At 46.2% G+C, this 22,883-nt stretch overlaps 1 protein-coding gene across 1 annotated transcript in view; it reads right to left on the reverse strand.

The window, feature by feature from the left end:
- ABO (ABO, alpha 1-3-N-acetylgalactosaminyltransferase and alpha 1-3-galactosyltransferase) overlaps positions 1-22,883 on the reverse strand; it is a 911,475-nt gene that overhangs the window by 338,396 nt on the left and 550,196 nt on the right. The window lies entirely within an intron of this gene.

Raw genomic sequence — 22,883 nt, forward strand, 5'->3', positions numbered from 1 at the left:
AACTGTTGCGGTCTAGCCTTTGCGTGCACTCACCAACTTCCTAGAAAACCAGCAAGCCCCTGTGGCTACGCGTGTCTGAACTCTACCCCTACGAGTTACTAGGAGGACACAGCAGGGAAAAGCGCCTAGATTTAGGAGAACACAGCAGGGAAAATGCACTTAGATTTGGGAGAGCACAGCAGGGAAATGCACCTATATTTAGGAGAACACAGTAGGGAAAATGCACCTACATTTAGGAGAACACAGCAGGGAAAATGCACCTAGATGTAGGAGAACACGTCAGTGTAAAATGCACCTAGAATTAAAAAAGAACAGACCACCGAAATGTCCCCAGATTTATGAGAACACAGCAGGGAAAATGCAATTAGATTCAGAAGAACCCAGCAGGGAGAAGCACCTAGGCTTAGGAGGACACAGCAGGGAAAAGTGCCTAGATTTAGGAGAACACAGCAGGGAAAATGCACCTAGATTTATGAGAACGCAGTAGGGAAAATGCACCTAGATTTGGGAGAGCACAGCAGGGAAAATGCACCTATATTTAGGAGAACACAGTAGGGAAAATGCTCCTAAATTTAGGAGAACACAGCAGGGAAAATGCACCTAGATTTAGGAGAACACGTCAGTGTAAAATGCACCTAGAATTAAAAAAGAACAGACCACGGAAATGTCCCCAGATTTATGAGAACACAGTAGTGGAAATGCACGTAGATTTAGGTGGACACAGCAGGGAAACAAGCCTAGATTTAGGAGAACACAGCAGGGAAAATGAACCTAGATTTAGGAGAACACAGCAGGGAAAATGCACCTAGATCTAGGAGAACACAGCAAGGAAAGGTATCTATATTTACGAGAACACAGCAGGAAAAAGACACCTAGATTTAGGAGAACACGTCAGTGTAAAATGCACCTAGAATTAAAAAAGAATGGACCACGGAAATGTAACCAGATTTATATTAACACAGTAGTGGAAATGCACGTAGATTTAGGAGGACACAGCAGGGAAACAAGCCTAGATTTAGGAGAACACAGCAGGGAAAATGCACCTAGATTTAGGAGAACATGCAGGGAAAATGCACCTAGATTTAGGAGAACACAGCAGGGGAAGGTATCTATATTTAGGAGAACACAGCAGGAAAAAGGCACCTAGATTTAGGAGAACACAGCAGGGAAAGGTATCTATATTTAGGAGAACACGTTAGTGTAAAATGCACTCAAATTAAAAAAGAACAGACCACGGAAATGTAACCAGATTTTTAAGAACACAGTAGTGGAAATGAACGTAGATGTAGGAGGACACAGCAGGGAAAAGCGCCTAGATTTAGGAGAACACAACAGGGAAAATGCACCTAGATTTATGAGAACACAGTAGGGAAAATGCACCTAGATTTGGGAGAGCACAGCAGTGAAAATGCACCTATATTTAGGAGAACACAGTAGGGAAAATGCACCTAAATTTAGGAGACCACAGCAGGGAAAATGTACCTAGATTTAGGAGAACACAGCAGGGAAAATGCAATTAGATTTAGGAGAACCCAGCAGGGAGAAGCACCTAGGCTTAGGAGGACACAGCAGGGAAAAGTGCCTAGATTTAGAAGAACACAGCAGGGAAAATGCACCTAGATTTATGAGAACGCAGTAGCGAGAATGCACCTAGATTTGGGAGAGCACAGCAGGGAAAATGCACCTACATCTAGGAGAACAAAGCAGGGAAAATGCACCTAGATTTAGGAGAACACGTCAGTGTAAAATGCACCTAGAATTAAAAAAGAACAGACCACGGAAATGTCCCCAGATTTATGAGAACACAGTAGTGGAAATGCACGTAGATTTAGGTGGACACAGCAGGGAAAGAAGCCTAGATTTAGGAGAACACAGCAGGGAAAATGAACCTAGATTTAGGAGAACACAGCAGGGAAAATGCACCTAGATTTAGGAGAACACAGCAAGGAAAGGTATCTATATTTACGAGAACACAGCAGGAAAAAGGCACCTAAATTTAGGAGAACACGTCAGTGTAAAATGCACCTAGAATTAAAAAAAGAATGGACCACGGAAATGTAACCAGATTTATATGAACACAGTAGTGGAAATGCACGTAGATTTAGTAGGACACAGCAGGGAAACAAGCCTAGATTTAGGAGAACACAGCAGGGAAAATGCACCTAGATTTAGGAGAACACGGCAGGGAAAATGCACCTAAATTTAGGAGAACACAGCAGGGAAAGGTATCTATATTTAGGAGAACACAGCAGGAAAAAGGCACCTAGATTTAGGAGAACACAGCAGGGAAAGGTATCTATATTTAGGAGAACACAGCAGGAAAAAGGCACCTAGATTTAGAAGAACACAGCAGAGAAAATGCACCTAGATTTGGGAGAGCACAGCAGTGAAAATGCACCTATATTTAGGAGAACACAGTAGGCAAAATGCACCTAAATTTAGGAGACCACAGCAGGGAAAATGCACCTAGATTTAGGAGAACACAGCAGGGAAAATGCAATTAGATTCAGGAGAACCCAGCAGGGAGAAGCACCTAGGCTTAGGAGGACACAGCAGGGAAAAGTGCTTAGATTTAGGAGAACACAGCAGGGAAAATGCACCTAGATTTATGAGAACGCAGTAGCGAAAATGCACCTAGATTTGGGAGAGCACAGCAAGGAACATGCACCTATATCTAGGAGAGCACAGTAGGGAAAATGCACCTAAATTTAGGAGAACACAGCAGGGAAAATGCACCTAGATTTAGGAGAACACGTCAGTGTAAAATGCACCTAGAATTAAAAAAGAACAGACCGCGGAAATGTCCCCAGATTTATGAGAACACAGTAGTGGAAATGCACATAGATTTAGGAGGACACAGCAGGGAAACAAGCCTAGATTTAGGAGAACACAGCAGGGAAAATGCACCTAGATTTAGGAGAACACAGCAGGGAAAATGCACCTAGATTTAGGAGAACACAGCAGGGAAAGGTATCTATATTTACGAGAACAAAGCAGGAAAAAGGCACCTAGATTTAGGAGAACACGTCAGTGTAAAATGCACCTAGAATTAAAAAAGAACAGTCCACAGAAATGTCCCCAGATTTATGAGAACACAGTAGTGGAAATGCACGTAAATTTAGGAGGACACAGCAGGGAAACGAGCCTAGATTTAGGAGAATACAGCAGGGAAAATGCACCTAGATTTAGGAGAACACGGCAGGGAAAATGCACCTAGATTTAGGAGAACACAGCAGGGAAAGGTATCTATATTTAGGAGAACACACCAGGAAAAAGGCACTTAAATTTAGGAGAACACAGCAGGGAAAGGTATCTACATTTAGGAGAACACAGCAGGAAAAAGGCACCTAGATTTAGGAGAACATGTCATAGTAAAATGCACCTAGAATTAAAAAAGAACGGACCACGGAAATGTAACCAGATTTATAAGAACACAGTAGTGGAAATGCACGTAGATTTAGTAGGACACAGCAGGGAAAAGCACCTAGATTTAGGAGAACACAGCAGGGAAAATGCACCTAGATTTGGGAGAGCACAGGAGGGAAAATGCACCTACATTTAGGGGAACACAGTAGGGAAAATGCATCTAGATTCAGGAGAACCCAGCAGGGAGAAGCACCTAGGTTTAGGAGAACACAGCAGGGAAAATGCACCCCAAATTTAAAAGAGTATGGCAGGGATAAATGTACCTAGATTTAAGAAATACAGCAGGTTAAAATGCCACCTAGAATGAAAAGAATACAGCAGGGTGAAATCCACATAGATTTTGAATGGCATACCTGGATTCAAAGAACACTAGAGGGCTTAAAATAAACCACCTAAAAACAGACACACAGTGGTTGGGTCGTGTATCTAGATTTAAGAACACCCTAGAGAGAAGGGGAACCTAGAAGCAAGGAGGTCACAGCAATGGGTAAATAAAGTGCCTAGCACGTAAACTCATTTCAGCTCAACAATGTGATGCAGTGCACTCAGTTATTATTACACACTTCGGCTAGATGCAAATACACGAGGTAAGCAGAGTGGAGGGGTTTAACTGGAGTGCGGTAATAGCTGGGGAGTAACCAGGAACTGGTGGTGAGGGGTAGCATGGAGAGGCTCGGAGAAGCGCCGAACATTAAAACAAAATGCAATTAAAAGTCAAATTAACCAAGGCAGAAGCGTGCTTGCAGAGGCAACACTAAAGAACCCATCTCTGGCACACAGTTGGGAAGTGCGCTAGAGTGCACAGGAGGGTTAGACCCTCGCTAGCAATGTTACAGGTCAAAAATGTGCTCATGTGACCAGTTTTTGAACCTTTCCCTAATATCCTGATTTTGGCTTTTGGATCCTGTTTGTTGTTGCTGCTTTGCAGCGCCCTTTCCAGGCTGCTTTTGCAGTCTACCTATTTTTTAACCTTTCCGTGATTTCCAGCATTTGAGCTCTGAAACCTTGCCCTGTTTTACTGATGAACACATTCAGTTCTTTGCTAATATCTTTTCTGCGTTTCTACAAAAACCCTGTTTTCTGTAAGCATTTCTGCTTCACATACGTGTCCTGTTTCTGCCTAGCTTTTCTCTCTGCTACCCCAGTCTCTGTTTGTTCCTTACCTACAATGTTACCAGACTTCAGTCGATAGTACTAATGCCTGTTCTTAAGTACTCTGAGTTTCATGAACCCCGCGTATTTGCTGTGTTGGCAGAGACCTATCCGGTCTAAGTCCTTTGCCTTGTGTATTCTGATTTCCAGTCTCTGCCTTGTACTTTGCTTCTCTATTCTGTCCTGTAACTGGTTATTTATTTCTACGCTGCTTTCTACCTGTATTATATCTTGGTCCACTGTTGTGCTTCCGCTCTGTATCCGTTTACAGTGTGATCCCTGGGTTGGTCTTCATTCAGATCAGATAAGGGAAAGACTTCTGTTGCTTTCGTTTAGTCTGTTGGAGTCTTAACTGCCTCAGAATATGGTCTCCAGTTTCCCTCTTACACTGGTTACAACAATCTCTTCGGCACAACTAACTCATGACTCTGCTGTATGACAGTTGTTAAGAGTAATATGCTGGTACCGATCTAAAGGTCTTTCCCTATCCTTGGAGACCCCTTATGGTATTGCAGTACATCCTTTATTCTGATCTGTGTTGCCCAGTATATTTGCTTGTATTTTCTTTCTCTGTGTCTCTTTGTTTACAGCTAGCTCCTGCCCCTGTAGTTCCTGTGCATACCTGAGAGAGGGAGAGGGAGAGTGAGAGAGAGAGTGTGAGAGAGAGAGAGAGAGAGAGAGAGAGAGAGAGAGAGAGAGAGAGAGAGAGAGAGAGAGAGAGAGAGAGAGAACAATATTTGCAGATGAGACTGTGAAATGGCAGCTACCTACAGAGGCCAGTGGTACTTATCATGCCTTAATAGGCCATGCTATATGGGGCTAGATTGTTTGTGCCCCTCACTGACCTACTCAACATTCTACTTTTCATCCTATACTATACTACAACCAGGTTCTCCACTGGGACTTTGCTTACTGGGATTTTGTCAAAGTAATTTAAGTGAGCAGATCTTAGATTACAAACCTCATAGCATGCTGGGTTCTTCCTAGCGACCCCACAGGACTCTGCCCTCTGTAGAATACCTACTCTGCGCTTCACTCAGTAACTATTCTCACAGTAAGGGTGTCAAAGGAGACTGACGCAAAGGTGGCTTGATTTTAGCTATAGACTTTTATTCCGGAAAATGGAAAACAGGTCCTGGCTATTCCTAACTTCTAAGAGGGGTTTCCTGCCTCAAAACGAATACTAAAACGGTCTGTCAAGATGTCTGTCAAAGCATAAACCACTGTCCTGTGTCGAATACCTAATTCTATCCCTTACACTCTAAAACTAAAGCATAAACTAACATAACATTTCTTCTTCAAGGAGAGTTGCTCCTTTCTCTTGCTTCTGGATTGTTGCTTAATGAAAATGTTCCTTCAAATATAAACACCAGTGGGAATGAATCCCTTCCCCTAATTTGCAGGTTTCAAAACATTCTTTATACCATGTTCTCTCCAAGAGAATGGTTCCCTTCTCCTGGTGTGATTCTGTATAATAGAACCAGGGGCAATGAGTCCCTTTCCCTGGCATGTCTGGATACAATGCACAACCAAGCCAGGGGGAATTACTCTCTTCCCTTGGCGTCAACAACTTGACTTCTATTTCAGGGCCAAGAGAATGCCTCCCTTCTCTTGGTCTGCTCCTGACACACAAAGCCAGGGGGAATGACTTCCTTCCCCTGACGCCTCTCTGCTTCTGCTTTGTTACCAGGAGAATGACTCCCTTCTCCTGGTATTACTTGATAGTCAGTGCTTTTAGATTGATACACGCTTTGACTTGGTAACTTGCTGTCAACAATGTCCCAAATCTTCTCACGATCCCAGATCTTTCTGTGATTAGTGGATTTACCTTCGCCATTATTCATTCATTCATTTTGAGATTTGTATAGCGCCTTTCACCATAATTATGGCCCCAACGCGCTGTTGGTTGAACGCTCTCGGAGGGACCTGAGTCCAAATTTGGGAGAATTAGGAGGGGCTATTATGTGTGTGTGTGCATTTCAACCGTTAAAGGTATGTGAGGGTGGCGAAGACCCCGCTAGTCACCCATGCCTGAATGGCGTTTGGATGGGTGCAGCAGAGGTAAAATATGAACTTAACGGGTGTGGATTGTGTTAAGTAGATAGAGAATTATGTGAGAAGCTACAGTTTGAATTTTTGTCGTTAAAGGTAGCTTCATTCTTATCGAAGAGGTGTTGTGCAAAAGTGTTTGTGTTATATGTGAGTGCAGGGTGCGTGAAATGAGCCTGTACCTTCCGCTAAGTTATGAAGTTGCGGTGTGCCCGTGGAGAAAATGGGTTAGCTGTGCAAACAACAATGTCTACATCCTGGATTCCATCTATGCACAAAGTGCAGTGCTCCATATCACAAGTGCTTCACCCTCTGAGAGGATCTTAGAGTGAAAAAATGCCATCCCTAGTTCCTTCTAGTGCAAAAAAAAGACCCCCCTTTCATGTTTTAGTATAGCGACATGGCCCACCCTCATGTGCTTTAGAGTAACATGCAGTGCCCAGTACGAAAGAGGGAACTGATGTGCCCGATTGTCCTCCTCCCTGCATTGCCCACTCTCCAAGCCTTTATGAGTGCAATACCCGGCCCACTTTCAGGATTCTTATCATGTTCAAGTTACTGGAATACCTTCTTGAGTCCTCAATATGGGGTTGGCGGCGCCCAAAGCAAAGTTTGAGGTGGCAGAGTACAGAAGATGAAAAGACAATGCAGGTAGCTGAGAGAGGGAAATGTGGGAGGGAGTGTGCAGCGGCAGGGGTGGGGTGATTGCTGGAAGACGCTAGTGTGCGAGTGGAGGGGGATTGGGCACGGAGGCAACCAGGACGTGGGAGAGAAGAGCCAGGTTTTAAGGGCTTTCCTGAAGGCCTGGTGATCCTCTATGAGACGGAGGGGGAGGGAGTGGAGAGTGTGAGGAGGAGCCTTGCTGCTGAGTTTTGGATCCGTTGGATCTTTCTGAGTTGATATGCAGATGCGCCCAGGTAAAGGGAGGTAGGGTTATTTTGGCACGGGAGGATGACGATCATGATTACGGAGACTCTATGGCGGTAGGAGAGATATGGAAAGGGATATGGAAAGATCTGCGTGAGGATGCGTAGGGTGCATGATCTGGAGACTGCATTGATGTGACGCGAGTCAGAGCTAAAAGTGCATCCTAGGTTTCTGACTGAGGCGGCCAAGGGATAGGTTGGGGAAAGAGAGCTATTTTGCCACAGATTAGGATTTCGGTTTTTCCGGGATTGAGGAGCATTGATTGTACGTCATACAGAGGTCAATGTCTGAGAAGCAGATGCCAGGTCTAGGTGGGGTGAGGAGGGGGAGTTGGGAATCCTGCGGATGATCTGAGTGTCATCAGCATAATTGTAACAGGTGAGACTGTGGGAGAGGGCGAGCGAAAGGTAGAAGTTGAAGAGGAGAGGGAAGAAGGAGGCTCCTTGAGGGACTCTTTGGGAGACTGGGCGGGGGACAGAGGAGAATGGATAGGTAAAGACGATTTGAGAGCGTTCTGAGAGGAATGAGGAGATCCATCTGAGGGTGGAGTCCCTAATGCCTAGGTCAAAGGGTCTGTTCGTGAGGATGGAGTGGTTGATCGTGTCGAAGGCTGCTGAGAGGTTGAGAAGGATGAGTGCGGCGCAGCCTTCAGAGTCTGCTGTTCTTTTCAGTGGTCTCAGATAGAGACAACGGAGGATTCAGTTTCATGTAGGGGTCTGAAGCCAGACTGGTCAGGGTCAAGAAGGCCGTGGTATTCGACGACGAGACTGACTTGGGAGTAGGCTGTGTGATCTAGTAGTTTGGCTATGAAGGGATTGTTAGAAATGGGGCGATAATTGGAGGGGAGGAGGGGGTCAAGAGAGGGCTTTTTAGAAGTGGTTTGACGTGAGGTTTTGTATGCTGTAGGTAAGATCCGAGCTGTTAGTGAGTGGATGATTATCAAGGGCACTGGTTAGCATTCTGAATCATGACGGCACCACAGCAACAATATTTAGGAAGGGGAAGGCATTGGGGCGGTACCGGTCAAGGCGATCTCCAGGGGGACGGAGGTGGGGAAAAGGATCTAAAGAAGCGTAATGGGGGAGACGGTAATGAAATACATGTCATGGAATATGAATGGGTTGGGGGACAAGATTAAAAGAGGAGCAGTGTTTCAATGTTTGAAGAGGCTCGGCTCCAGGGGGGTAATGCTGCAAGAAATGCACCTACAAGGGAACAATTGCAACTTTTTGGGGAGGGGTATATACCTTAGGTTCTTCCATGGAGGTTACGTGAGGGGTAGAGTGGAGTGTCAATCCTGATCAAAAAGTCGGTGAGGTGGGAAACCACACGGGTGGTGGCGGAAGAGGGTGGTCGGTATTTACATGTGTCATGGGTAAAATGGATACAGAGAAGGTCACTCTAATCAATGTGTACCCGTCCTCTCTGGGGAAGGATGCATTAATGAGGAAGGTGCAGGAGGAGATTGTGGAGACAGAGGCGGAGGTGCTGGCCGTTGTGGGTGACTTCAATGACACAACTTGTAATGAGGAGGACTGCCACACCAGGGTGATAATGCGCGGCGTGACGGCCACAAAGTTACAGGAATGGGGTGGAATGCTGGGGATGAGGGATGCATGGAGGGATAAACATTGGGGAGGAAGGAGCTTTTCATTCCACTTGGGGGTTCATGTATCACTGTCGCTCATTAACTATTCCTTTAAGATCAGGGAAGGGGTTCGGAGGGTGAAGATGGTGGAATATCTCTGGATGGGGCTTTCTGCCCACTTCCGCTGGTAATGGAATGGAGAGTGGGTAAAGAAAAGCAGCAAGGAGTGTGGTGGCTGAATGCATACAAATATCCGGAGCCGGAATTGGGGGTCGCCTTGGGTGAGGCCACTGAGAATTACTTTACTGAAAATGAGGGATCGGTAGAGAGTGCAGAGACTCTATGTGAGGCGTACAAGGTGGTAATTTAGGGCAAGGCCATGGCAGAGGTAAGAAAAAGGGAGAAATCCAAGGAGATGGGAATAGCGGGGGACAAAGTTAGAGAACTTGAGGAGAGACTCAAGAGGGAGGATACAGAGGGGTTGAGCAGGGAGTTGAGGGTGCAGGATAAGCTACGGACTCTGGCTTTGGACGGGGCGAAGCATGCAAGTTGGTTGACGAGGGGCAGGGTGTATGTGTTAGGAAAGTTTTCTCTTCAAAGCACTATGATGAGGAAGATTTCCTCTCTGCTTCAATGGGCCTCATTAAGAGTATGGCGGTAAGGCAACAACGGCGTGGGTATCGCTACCGGCACCGTTGCTACCGTACCACCATACTACGAGTTCTGCTCGCGGGTGCCCTTGCAGCCACCAGGTTTTACCGGGTGGCCATACTGGCACCCGCAAGCATAACTTGATGGTAGCAACGGTACCGTTAATAACAGTACCGTTGCTACCACCCTCCCCATTCCCATTGAGCCCCAGAGGGCTCAAATGGGAATGGGGAATAATTTTTATCGGCGCCCAGAAAAGGACAATTACCGGGTCCGGCAAGGTCGCAATGACCCAGTAATTGCCCTTTTCTGGGCGCCGGATAAAAATCAATACCGGCGGCAGCCGTGCCTGTAGTACAGGTACGGCTACCGCCATACTCGTAATGAGGCCCAATGTTTCGTTGTTGGGGTCCAAGATCCTTCTTATCTCACCATTGGTTTTCTTTTCCCCACTGTCTGCGATGGACATGGTTCTAGACCCTCCCCTGGTGGTCAGTGGACTTATCTCTGCAACTGTCTTGAGGGTGACTCCCTCTGGTATTTGCTTCAGGGTCCCAGACCCATCCCTTGCTTTGCTTTGGGTACCAGACCCTTATCTTCTTTTGCAGTGGGTCTCAGACCCTTATGTTTGGGTTCCAAACCCTTACTTCCCCTCCCCTTTTCGCTAGACCCACTCCTGCCAAGTACTACCACGAGGAAGATTACTCGTACCATCAAGGTCGATTAACTTGCATTCAGTATTTCCAATTAACTTGTATTTATTCTCAAGCTTTCTGCCCCTACCGGTTACATCAGTTACCTTCACTGGCTTTGGGACGCTCTGCCGGTTCCTCCTGGGGTGTTGTGGGAGCGTTGTGTGGGTCTTCCCTGTCTCCGTGGCTTCTGTTCCACGGTCTTCGTCCCCACTCGCCGAGCCGGCAGTACAGGCAGTTACAGGACCATGCGGTGTACCTTCACAAGGTTGCGCCACCGTTACACTGCCTCCAGCAACGTTCTTGACCAGCTTCACACCACCGGGCAAAGGACTCGCCAGCTGCTTCTCATCTCCAGTGGAGGACTGCTTTTGGCTTCCCCGAAACATTCTCTGCTCCGCCTTTGATTTTCCCGGAGTGGACTGTCTCCCGTGCTACTTTCCTTCTCAGCTGGCACACATCCAGGATGGTTCTCTCTTTCACTCAGTCCTTTGTCGGTTTTTACGTTGTTCTCCCGACCACTCCCCTGCAAAGCACTAGAACTTTTTCTTTCGTTCCAAGAGTCATTCTTCATAGCTCCTTGGAGCACCTCATCTCAGTACTTGCATTGGGGTTAACCTTTGCTGCTCGGACAATCTTCTTTGTCTCAGTTGATGAAACTGACCTGTTACAATAGCATATGGTTGTGCCACTCAGAGGGGGTGTTTGAAAAGGGACTCGACATTTCGGGTAGGTTTGGGTTTGGTGTTGTGCTGTCTATCACCCAGGTGGTCGTCCCTATCCCCAGTAGGGGAGTCCCTCTCCATGAGCTCCTCCCGCATTAAACCACCCCTTGGGAGACTATTGGCTAGAGGCCTCACCTCCCCAGCCTCATGAGAAGGGGCTTCCCCCTGGGGAGAAGTGACGACACCTAATGAATCGTTATATCACCCACACTCTACTTGGTACCAACTGCTGCATGCTCCATATGGCTTCCATTCCTCTTTTTCCCCTCAATCTCATCCAGGACCAGCTTTGTCTACTGTCCACTGACAGACATCAGTCTGTTCAAGCGTGCCTTTAGACACATCTAAACAAGTACCTTATCCAAAAGGCACCACTACCCAGAGTTACCTGATTGTTACCCCAACCATGATATCGTCATGACTACACCGAATGCATGCTCGTAGATTCCCCGCTGGCCCTCCACTAACCTCTCTGCACAAACATTCTCAAACACTACCCTCCCCCTTAAACATACTATACACATGCTAACTAAGCCACTCACACATGTCAACTGAATAATATTTATTTGTTTATAGTAGATATATAAGATGCCATTTTTGAATCAAAGTCATTTTGAGGCACTAGGATAAACCTTCCAACAGACATCAAACAACAGAATGCTACACCTCTACAAGCAACTTACACATCACAGTTGTGGCCAATGAATTTTAGCACCACAAGCAAGAAGGGCTCCCCTCTGGACACAAATGCCTCTGTGCTCTCATCACATTACACCTAGAAGCAGACCTGCATACAGAGCTCAGAGTACTTCTGCTCTGCACGCATCAACGCAACAGCAACGCTACCTTGCATTTTCCCTTTCTCCCCACTAACCTAACCCACTCCCTTTTCTTTCAAATCTGCCAGCGTGCCTGTGCACCATTTGAATGGCAGCGGTGTGCAGCATAAGTCAGAATAATATAACATAACATTTCAGATGCTAGGCTTCTTGTATGTTAACTATGAAACATTTTGCCTCACTGTTTTGTGTGATGATTGTATAGGTTTTCCTATTGCTAGATTGTCAAATAAACTGTCCAAGCAGATGTGTAAGGAAGCCAAGGTTTTGAATTAATGTTAACCTCCTATTCTGGGCAACCTTCCGGAGTTTTTCCAGTTTTTTAGCCTGCCTGTGCCATTGTAAAAGGGAACAGCAATATGCAAATCACTCTGAAACTGCCACCAATGGGTGAAGTCCAGCCTGAACCACAAGGCCATGTCTGCTCTGCAAATAAACCCAAGCAACCCCAGACATGTTTCAGGCTTTTTGGGGCCTCATCAGTGAGGTTCAGCTTGGTTCCCCATGGGTCACCGAGCAGGGATGCCCTCCCCTTAATGCAAGTAGAGTGACAAATCTGAAGGTGGTTGGAGGGTCAGGACCGTGTTGGAAAGCTAAGGCTGGAATAATCTATTATAATATAAAGAATATTGGGTCCTCCCGGGGTGGTGTGGATAAACATCTCAAAAGCAGTCTGGTCAGACCACAGGATAGATATGGTAGCATGGACATAGGGATAGAGAATGTTTTCACAAAACAGAAAGGCTTCCGCGAGAGAGGCATAATATGCATTACATAGGTGTTCTCAACTAGCATTTCACTGCACCAACATCTTAGAGTCAAGAATGACTAACTTTGTAAAAGGGAAGTATTTATTTACACATATACAATTCCATGATACTTTCTCTCTAGAATAACACAATATTCCAACTCTCTACATTCACATAGAATTTGAACACATTTGTTTGTATAGTAAGCATCAAGTCTTATCTTCTGCAATCAAATTTATCTATATGACTTCTTTAGTCAAAGACATTCAAATACATGTCAAGCATTTAAACCCCTGTCCAACTCCACCTGGGTTTTAAATCGCCTTTCCATTGACAAAGATCCACATAAATCCACATTGCTTTATGCCGGCACCAGAGCGCAGGGATGTTCCACCCTGTCCTGGCCGACCTGGAGGTCATACCGCCTGTTTCTCCACTCCACTCTGAGGTATGAGATCTAGCAAGTGAGAACAATCTACCTCACCCTCGATCACTTTTTATTTTCTGCTTAAAACGTAAGCAAAATTGTGTGAAGCCTGCGCTTTGCACCGTGCTGCTTGGTTTCTCCTCCCTTCTATGCCCAGGATCCCATAGGGCTATTAACTGCACCTCAGATTCTCTTCTGTGGGGGCACTCAGGCCTATCTGTCCACCTCAACACACTTCTAAGATGGCCGCCGCCTTTTACTTCGGAGCAGAGGCTGCTGTTGTGCTCCTCCTGCTTGCCACACGCAAGCTCATTGGGCACCTTTCATGTCTTATTGGCCAATCTGGGACCGGCAGGATTTAGCCGGCCCCCTCATTCAAAGTCCCACTTTTTAAGGCCCTGTCCGCTGCCTGGACGGGTCTAGGGCGCATTTTCTTACACCCCAGCAGCAACCCTGCAATGACCTTACTACTTGCTCCTGCACCTGTCACCAATGGAATAACCAGCCTCACTTGGTAAGGTAGCTCCCCATACGCATCACCATTTCTCCTCCTCGCAATACTGGATCCCTTACCTACCTGTAACCACCAAATGTGACACCCTATTTACGCCACCCGTAACTACATCTCCTGATCTAGACCCCTTATCCATTATGTTCCTTAACATTGTACCTGTATGCATTGATGTATGCCGCCGTGCAACATGGGGTTAGGCTTTCCATTTCGTGTACCTGGACTTTTCAATATGTAACTGCATGCGTTGATGTAGCCGCCTTGCAACATGAGGTTAGGCTGTCCAAGCTGTGTACCTGAACACTACTGCACTTTGTGCCTGCTGTAACCACTTTCTTAAACTTAAAGCACCTCGATGCCTCTGTGTTCAGTGCGCTGTATAAATAAATTTTAAAAAATGAATAAATGTAATCAAGCTTGTTATCTACTAACTAGGAGGTTGGTTTTCAGAAGGATGATTGGTCAGAGGCATTCTGTTTGTCTTTGAAACAAGACTACACTGAGCAACCCATGTTCGATACCCAGTCGCTATCCCGCTCTTAGAGACTGGAGTCTGACATGAAGCACGATATAAGAAACCAATATATTTTTTTTGATTGACTTCCATACAAGCAGTGAACATAAGGAAATGTATTCTTCGAATGGTTTGTGTCCTCCAACGTATTCCTCATCTTTGACATGTAATGTCCAGCTTCAGCTGCTTCGGAAAACATTTTCGGCAGAGGGTGCTGTGCGTCGATGGCATGGAGTCGATGTCCCTCGAGAGCCTTCCGTTGAGGGTGATGTCATCGAAGTGCACATATAGCATGCGCAGCGCCCGCTGGCCTCAGTTCGTTTTTCTACGACAGCATTTGCTTCTATACGAAATTCGCCATGCTTCATTTTGTGACGGTTTGTTACAAGATTCTTCGAATATAATGTCTTTGAATCCGTCAACACCGAAGTCCGGCTTAAAAAAATGCCAGGACTGTAGGTCCAAGATTTCTCTTACTGACCTGCACTGTATCTGCTTGTGGTGCCTTGGGGAGGACCACGATACGTCCAGTTGTTCCAAGTGTCAGTCCATGACAGGAAAGGCCCTGAGGGAACGGAAGAGGGAACGGAAGGGGAAACTCAAGGTAGGAAACATTCCCAAATACACTAAGCCCTAACCCGCTAGGCCTTTGACCGACGAGTTGAGGGGCAACCCTCGGAGGAGGAAGAAGGCCAAGCGTTTTAGGTCGAGGAGTGGCTCCCCACCACTCTTCTTCATCTTCAAAGAAGTCGGAGAGAATGCACCGGAGGTTGCCTTCGTTGACTTCTTCGTCCGACGATTCCCCCAAAAGGGTAGCTTGCCCTACGAAAAAATCCACCCTAGCTGATTGGGAAGCTTTTCGGTCGGAAATGTTAAACATTGTTGAGAAGCAAGGTCATGCTCCTACCGAGCCTTCGATGGAAGCCGGTAAGGATAGGTCTCGCCTGAAATCCTGCACGCCCTTGAGCCTGGGAAAATGGCCTGACAAGCACCGGAAGCCCTCGACATCGAGACCGTCAACGCCGTCGGTGCCTTTGACGCCCACCAGGCCCTCGATGTCAACATCAACACCGAAACCTCTGACGCCAGCTGCGCCACATACGCCAGCTGTCCCATCGAAGTCGAGCGCCCCTCCTCTGTCGGCGGCAATAAAGAAACCTTCAACGTTGTTGAAGCCTACGACTTCCAAACCTGAAAAAGTATATGCTCCTCTTCCCAAGAAGGAGTTTTTCAAATCACTCACTTCAATTTGTACCAGATTGCTTCATATTGGAGGAGTCCAGAATTAAGGACTTGTATGATTATTTAACGTCTGCAGGTGAAGTAGATACTTCACCCAAATTGGAGTTTGGAAGACCTGAGCCTGGCGAACATACTGACGCTTCATACAGGCAACCCATGTCAGAAGGAGTAGAGTACATGGGGTGGAGTAGGCCACCACTCCCTTATGAACAAGATGATCTCACCAATATTTTGCATAAGGGTCCTCAGACTGACCCTGTTCTGCCTTTTCATATGGCATTACAAAAAAGGGTGGCTAGAAACTGGTAAACTCCAGAGGCCAATCCGGCAGTTAACAAGAATCTGACAAAAAAAGAATACCCCTCCAGTAGTGACCTCACCTACCTGTCGAAACACCCCACTCCGGAGAGTCTGGTGGTGCAGGCGGCTATAGCTACATCAAAACAAGCAGCGTACCCTACCATCCCTCCTGATAGGGACGACAAGAGTGTATATGGATGGGCGAGAAAGGTATTTTCTGAAGGGAGCAAGGCACGGAAATCTTCCAACTCCACTTGTGCCGCTGCAACATTTTTGTATACTCTGTGGGATTGCATTTCTATGGCGGCAAAGAACATTCCCAAAGGGGAAGAAAGGGATGGCTTCTTAGCTATTATTAAGGATGGTAAGGAAGCTAATTGTGAATCCCTTCAATCAGGATTGGATACTGTGAAAAGTATCAGCAGATCCATGGCTACCAGCACTGTTATGCGCAGATTTGCCTGGTTGAGGAAAGTCGGGTTTTGCACCGGATGTGCACTCTAGGCTTCTCAACATGCCTTTTGACGGGTCTCATCTTTTTGGCAGCAAGGCTGACGAGAGCCTTGAGAAGTTGCAGACCTCGAAGGCGGCAGCCAAATCTTTAGGTGCCGCTGTTAGGCAACCTCAGCCTTTTCGTACTAGTGGACAACTTTGGAGGAGTAGATCTATTCCCTACTACTCCTCAGTTGGAAGGGCAAGAGGAATGGCCAGTCAAAGAGGCCAGAGAAGATTTCCTTGTGGTGGACGAGGTAGAGGTGCTAAGCAGCAGGCTCCTTACCATCGGCCTCTGCAGCAGCCGCCACAAAAACACTCTGAGGTCTTCAGTCACAGTTCACCAGTGGGGGGCAGACTGTCTCTGCATCTAGAAGAATGGCGAGACATTACTTCGGATGCTTGGGCTTTGGAAACCGTAGCGCACGGTTAGAGCCTTCCTTTAATAAGAAGACCTCAGAACAATCCACTGGAGAACCGCTCTTTGAGGATTCCGGATATGCTCCTTGTGCAAGACATTTTAACCCTGCTAGAGAAAGGTGCTATAGAACCAGTACCTGTAGCGGAGAGGAACAAGGGATGGTACTCCCCACGATGTCGGACTGACTTCAGATTCCAAACAGGGTCTCACAGAATCTTCTGTGGTGGGCCTGCGAGAAAAATATTCTGAAGGGAGAACCCTTTTGGCAACCATGGCCAGAGATTACAGTAGTGACAGACGCCTCACTCACAGTCTTCCACGAGTGGGAACTAGCTCAGGAAGTCCTTATAGAGATCTTCACCCTTTGGGGAACCCCTCAAGGTGATCTGTTTGTGACCAAGGTCAACCGGAAGTGCAAAAGGTACTGCTCAAGGGAATTTCCTTCAAGAGGATATCTAGGAGACACGTGTGTTGTTTCCTCCAGTCCCCGTCATTCCTCATGAACTCAGGAGGTTGAGAAAGTTCAGGAAACACATGACCCTAATTGCCCTGGATTGGGCCAGGGGAACGTGGACCCCGGACCTTCTGGACATGTCCATCTGTCCTCCAATACGTCTTCCACATAGAGAATACCTTCTCTTGCGAGAGGAGGGCCGGGTTCTCCATCCAGAGGTCAACACTCTCAAACTTCATGCTTGGTTTCTGAAATCCTGAGATATAAGGAATGGGCGCTCCCGGATGACGTTATGGAGGTGTTGCTTTCGGCTAGAAGTCCAGCAACAAAATCTTTGTACCGTTGCCATTGGAACAAGTTCTGCAACTGGTGCAAGAAAAAGAATGTAGAACCTTTTCTGTGTAAAACACTGGATGTTTTATCCTTCCTTCTATCCTTAGCCAATCTGGGGCTTCAGATTGGTACCATAAAAGGCTATTTGGCAACGCTGTCCATTTTTAAGCGCTCATCAGAGGAATGTTCCAATTTCAAAATCCCACTGTGACTCAATTTCTGAAACGGCTCACTAATGTGTACCCTCCAGCTCCTTTTCAGGTTCCGGTTTGGGACCTAAATCGGTTCCTAATGTGTGCACCCTTTGAACCCCTGCACACATGCCCTCTAAGGTTACTAACCTTTAAAACCATTTTATTGGTAGCTCTCACATCAGCCCGCAGAGTGAGCGAGTTGCAGGCACTGTCATTCAAGCCACCCGTTAACATCTTTCACAAGGACAAAGTTGTCTTGAAGGTCAAACCTTCGTTTTTGGCCAAAATCATTTCTCATTTTCATTTGAGCCAGAAAATTGTTCTGCCTTCCTTCTAAACTCTGCCTCATCCTGGTAAGGAGGAGGAAAGACTTCATAGGTTGGATCCTAGAAGAGCGCTAAGCTTTTACATTCGAGAACATCCAAAATACGGTTTGATGATCAGCTTTTCATAGAGTGTACAGGACACAAACTGGGTCAGGCTGTTACCAAACAGGTGGATAATTTTGGCAATTTCTGTGTGCTACAGGCTGGCAGGGAAAGACCCTCCTGAAGGTTTGCAAGCTCATTCTACCAGGGGCATGGCCACATCTACAGGCCTTCAAAGGGGTGTTCCTATTAGAAACATCTGTGAAGCGGCAACGTGGTCTTCCATCCACACGTTTACAAAACATAACTGCCTGGATTCTTCCCATGGTCAGGATGGGTTTTTTGGCTCGGCTCTGCCCATGAAAATGTATAAACTGTAATTCTACACCCTCCTCCAAACATAATACTGCTTTGGGAGTCTGTTAAAGATGAGGAATACTTTGGAGGACACAATCCCTTTGAATAACAAGTTACTTACCCCTAGTAACGTTCTTTCGACTGGATGTTCCTTTAACGTATTCCACATCGCCGGCAAACCTACACCCCTCTGTAAAATTTCCCATGCTATTACAGCTTCCATTCCACCAAGGATGAGTACTGTCATGCCCCTATTTATGGGCATCTCTGCTGCAAGAGGAGGGGAAAAACAGAACTGAGGACAATGGGCGCTGCGCATGCTATATATGCTCTTTGATATCACCCTCGACGAGGCCCTCGAGGGACATCGACTCGACGGCACCGAAGCACAGCGCCCTCTGGCGAAAAAGTTTTCAGAAGCAGCTGAAGCTGGACATTACATGTCAAAGATGAGGAATACGTTGGAGGAACATCCAGTCGAAAGAACGTTACCACGGATAAGTAACTTGTTCTACTGGGGGTGTCTCTAGGGAAGAGATTCTCCTACTCGACATGAGGCCACATGCACCTGCACCGAGAGTTCATGTTTCAAAACACCTATTACCCATTGCCAGCTTAGACACTCAGGAAGGGGAGAGTATTTGTTTTTTAGATGGAGTAGAGGAGTATTGGAATTTAGAGGTCTGCAGTCTGGCTTGACGTAGACATGCTTATGCTGTGCTTACTGGGCAGACACACTGTTATCAAGGGTTCAATGGGTCGACCAGTGATGACAGTGTGCTAAGGGAGCTAATGGTCATCTGGCATTTTATGGGACGACATGAAACAAGGAGAGTTCACGTCGCTACCAGAAAATTATCGACCGATCGCCTTGCTGGACCCTGACAGCAAGATATTTGCAACAATTGTTCTTGAAAAACATAATGAGTGGGTGAAAGAGAAAAGCCTCCTGCCGAAAGCACAAACTGGGTTTAGAAAGGGAATGGGAACAACACTCAATGGATTGGTCTTATCAGTTCTGAAGGATAAAATTGCAAAGGATCGCTGAGGAAGTCAGTTAATGGTGTTTGTGGCCCTTATAGACTTCTCCAAAGCCTTCGATTTAGTAGATAGGGAACATCTATGGAGAAAATTGAAAGCGTGGGGTATTCCTCCCTCACTTCTTGCAATACTGGAGCACATCCATAAAGAGACCTGGATTGGAATAAGGTTTAACTCAAAAGTTGTGCTTTCATTGCCAATCAAAACTCTTAGGGGCCTAAGGCAGGGATGCATGTTTGCTCCTTGTCTTTTCAATCTCTTTATGGCTGATTCTACCAAAGCAATGAGGGGAGTGTGATTGGTTTCACTCAAATTGGGTGGAGAAAAATTTAACTGGTTGGCATATACATACGACTTAGCACTCATAGATCATACCCCGGTGGGGCTTCAATGTCTGCTATCAAAAACAAGTGAATATGCTAAATTAAACAGACTGGTAATCAGCCAGAAGTGTCAGGTGATTCAGTTATCTCACCCCAAGGCGAATACAGCCAAATTCAGCTGCCAGATAGACAACATCAAGATTGTACCTCAAAGGGAGTTAATTTACCTAGGATAAAACATCTTGTGAGAACAGCATAAATTGATTGCTGACTAAAGGCAATCAGATGATTTATCAAATGAAAAAGATCCTTGGGACATACTGCAAGTTCACATTACAACCCTTGTCAACCTATTATGTGGGCAAAGTAGCACCCAAGATATTATATGGGTCGCAAATTAACCCTATGAGTCTAACTATTCCATGGGCTAAAATAGAGGGACATATTTAGAAAAAGGTACTTAATTTGCCAATGGGGACCCCAATGGCTTCAATCCGGTATGAACTTGGCCTGCTGTCGCTGGAATATTGGTACCAATGGAAAGTCACTTTCACCATCCTTTCCCCTCACTCTCTGGCCGGCCTCCCTTCGCCCTCCTCCTACCCCCACCTGTGAGGCTAAGAACCTCGGGTCATCTTTGACTCGACCCTTTCCTTCTCCACCCACATCTCTGAGGTCTCTAAAAAGTCAAATTTCCGACTGCACCTCCTCAGAGGTACTCTGCCTTTCCTCTCCTTCCCCCAGAAGCTCCTGGTATCTCAAGCTCTGGTTCTCTCTAGCTTGGACTATTGTAACAGCCTCTTTCTAAATCTACCTGCCTCTACTCTCCGCCCTCTGCAACTAAACCAGAACAGGACTGCGAGACTTGTCCTTGGCCTCAAGGCCTGGGATCGTATCTCTCCAGCTCTGAAATCTCTTCACTGGCTCCCAGTGGATGCAAGGATTAAATTCAAAACCCTCTGCATTGTCCACAAGGCTTTCTGGGACCTGGAGCCAAAATAACTTCAGCTATCCCTTCGCAAATACCTCACCTCTCGAGCTCTTCGCTCCTCTACCTCCAACTCACTCAGGGTCAGTCGTTTTTCTAAGAAACGAGCTGGGGGTAGATCTCTGTCTTCGGCTGGGGCCTCCCTCTGGAACAGCCTCCCTGCCACTCTAAAACTTGAGGAGAACCATCTCCGGTTCCGGAAGCACCTCAAGACCTTCCTCTTTTCTTCTGCCTTCGCTCCCCCTCTCCCCTGCTGATCTGTTCTCTCTTGGCACCGTCCACCTGGCCACCCTCTGTCTTTTGGGCCCAGGTACCTGCTCATCCTGTCACCCTCCCGCACTGCCTCCGGGCCACCCCTTGCACTGGGGTCTGTATCTGTACCCATACAGCCCCCCCTTTTTCTTTCTGCACTTATCGGACCTACCCTGTCTGCTGCCTTAAACCTAGCACTTGCAAATTGCTGGCTGCATTACCACTTTTTGTTGCCTTTATTATTTATTTATTGTTATTTATCTGTTTCTCCTCTGCTCCGCACTTTCCACCTCTCCCCCCTTCCATGCACTTTTCCCCTCCCCCCTCTCCTATGCACTTGCGTGTTCTCAATGTCACTGGGACTAGTAAGATCGCTGTTTTGTTCTCCCCTGTTCCCCTCCCTAGCCTTGTCGCGCTCTGAAACACTTGTGTACGAGCGCGATAGAAATAAAATATCAATCAATGAATCAATCAATGACAAAAATATTTTATCCCACCCTAAATACACCTTTCGAAGATCTAGCTGAAGAAATAGGTATAAATGATTCACCCTTTCTTATTGGCCTTGACATTTGTGCAGATGCTATCCTATATGTAAGCAGTAAGGATAGAAGACAGATGAATGAAAATCCTGAAGCGGTCAGAAAACGATTGAAAGAAATGGACTGGATTAGGACAAGCACTATGGTCAAGAGTTATAGGTTTCACACCACATTTGCCAGGATTGATAAACCACTGGGTCTCTTGCCAACCTATTTAAACCAATTTCCCTGTCCAAAAATAAGGGGCCAATTCCCACGCTTTCGGCTTAACCTTTTGCCCACGGGGGAAATTCTGGCCAAGCAAGGAATAGACACCTCAGAAAATAAAGGCATATGTTGCCATGTAGTGTGTCAAATGAGAATCTAGGTCATCTTTGGGTAGAATGTGAGGCTCTTAAAGAAATGAGAACGCACGTTCTGAGCAGATTCTTCTCATTAGTTAATGTGAATATAGCACAAGTAGTCTGGGATAGAGTGAGTGCTGGTAATGAAGTATTTTTGAATGCGGAGGCGATTACAATGTTGGATGAGCTTGGCCTCACTATGAAATATTAAAAATGCATTTTGTAAATGTTATGAGATTTTTTTTAATTATGGATTTATGAATTATTTTATATCTACAGAATGGTTTTCTGTTCATTTTAGTAAAATTGTTTATTGTACTAATACTGAAATATTAAACATATGCACAATACAAAATAAAAAAAACTCACAAAAACTATGGATGTGGGAATTTGCAGCTGAAGGTGATGCTGCGACCTAGCTGGGGGCCAGTTGTGCCACATTAGGGAGGAGTTGCCCAGAATGTTTGAGAGCAAAATCCCATGATTCCCGACGATTGATTATGCTAAATAGAGCTGCTGCAAGTTGTAGTCCAAAATATCTGGAGAGCCAAAGGTTGCACACTCCTGATTTAGCGAAACTAAGATGAATGAGCCTGAAACTGTTTCCCTGAAAATCCAAAGCAGCTGGAAAAGGAAGTGGTTGCATCTCCAATAAATGGAAACCCCCAGATCTGTCACTCCCATCATCTTTCATCTAAAGAGAGTGCCGACATATCCTCCCTCTCCAGAGAAATAGCGATTGCCCAGCTCAAGCTGTTTTTTGGTGCTGTTTGTCATCTTTCGATTGCCCATCTACCGAGATCTTTGACTGGCCAACATACCTCAAAACAGTACAACTGACATGTTATCAATTGCTCAATTCTCACAACTAAATTAAAAGTGTGGGCTCTCCTTGATGTCCATGACCCAGCTGAATTAGGCACAATCTCCAACAGATACGTCCTCTCCCACATTAGCATGACTGTATCTGTATCCACAGTGG

Source organism: Ambystoma mexicanum, chromosome 8, assembly GCF_040938575.1.
Source record: "Ambystoma mexicanum isolate Mex_15411 chromosome 8, UKY_AmexF1_1, whole genome shotgun sequence".
Taxonomy (NCBI): domain Eukaryota; kingdom Metazoa; phylum Chordata; class Amphibia; order Caudata; family Ambystomatidae; genus Ambystoma; species Ambystoma mexicanum.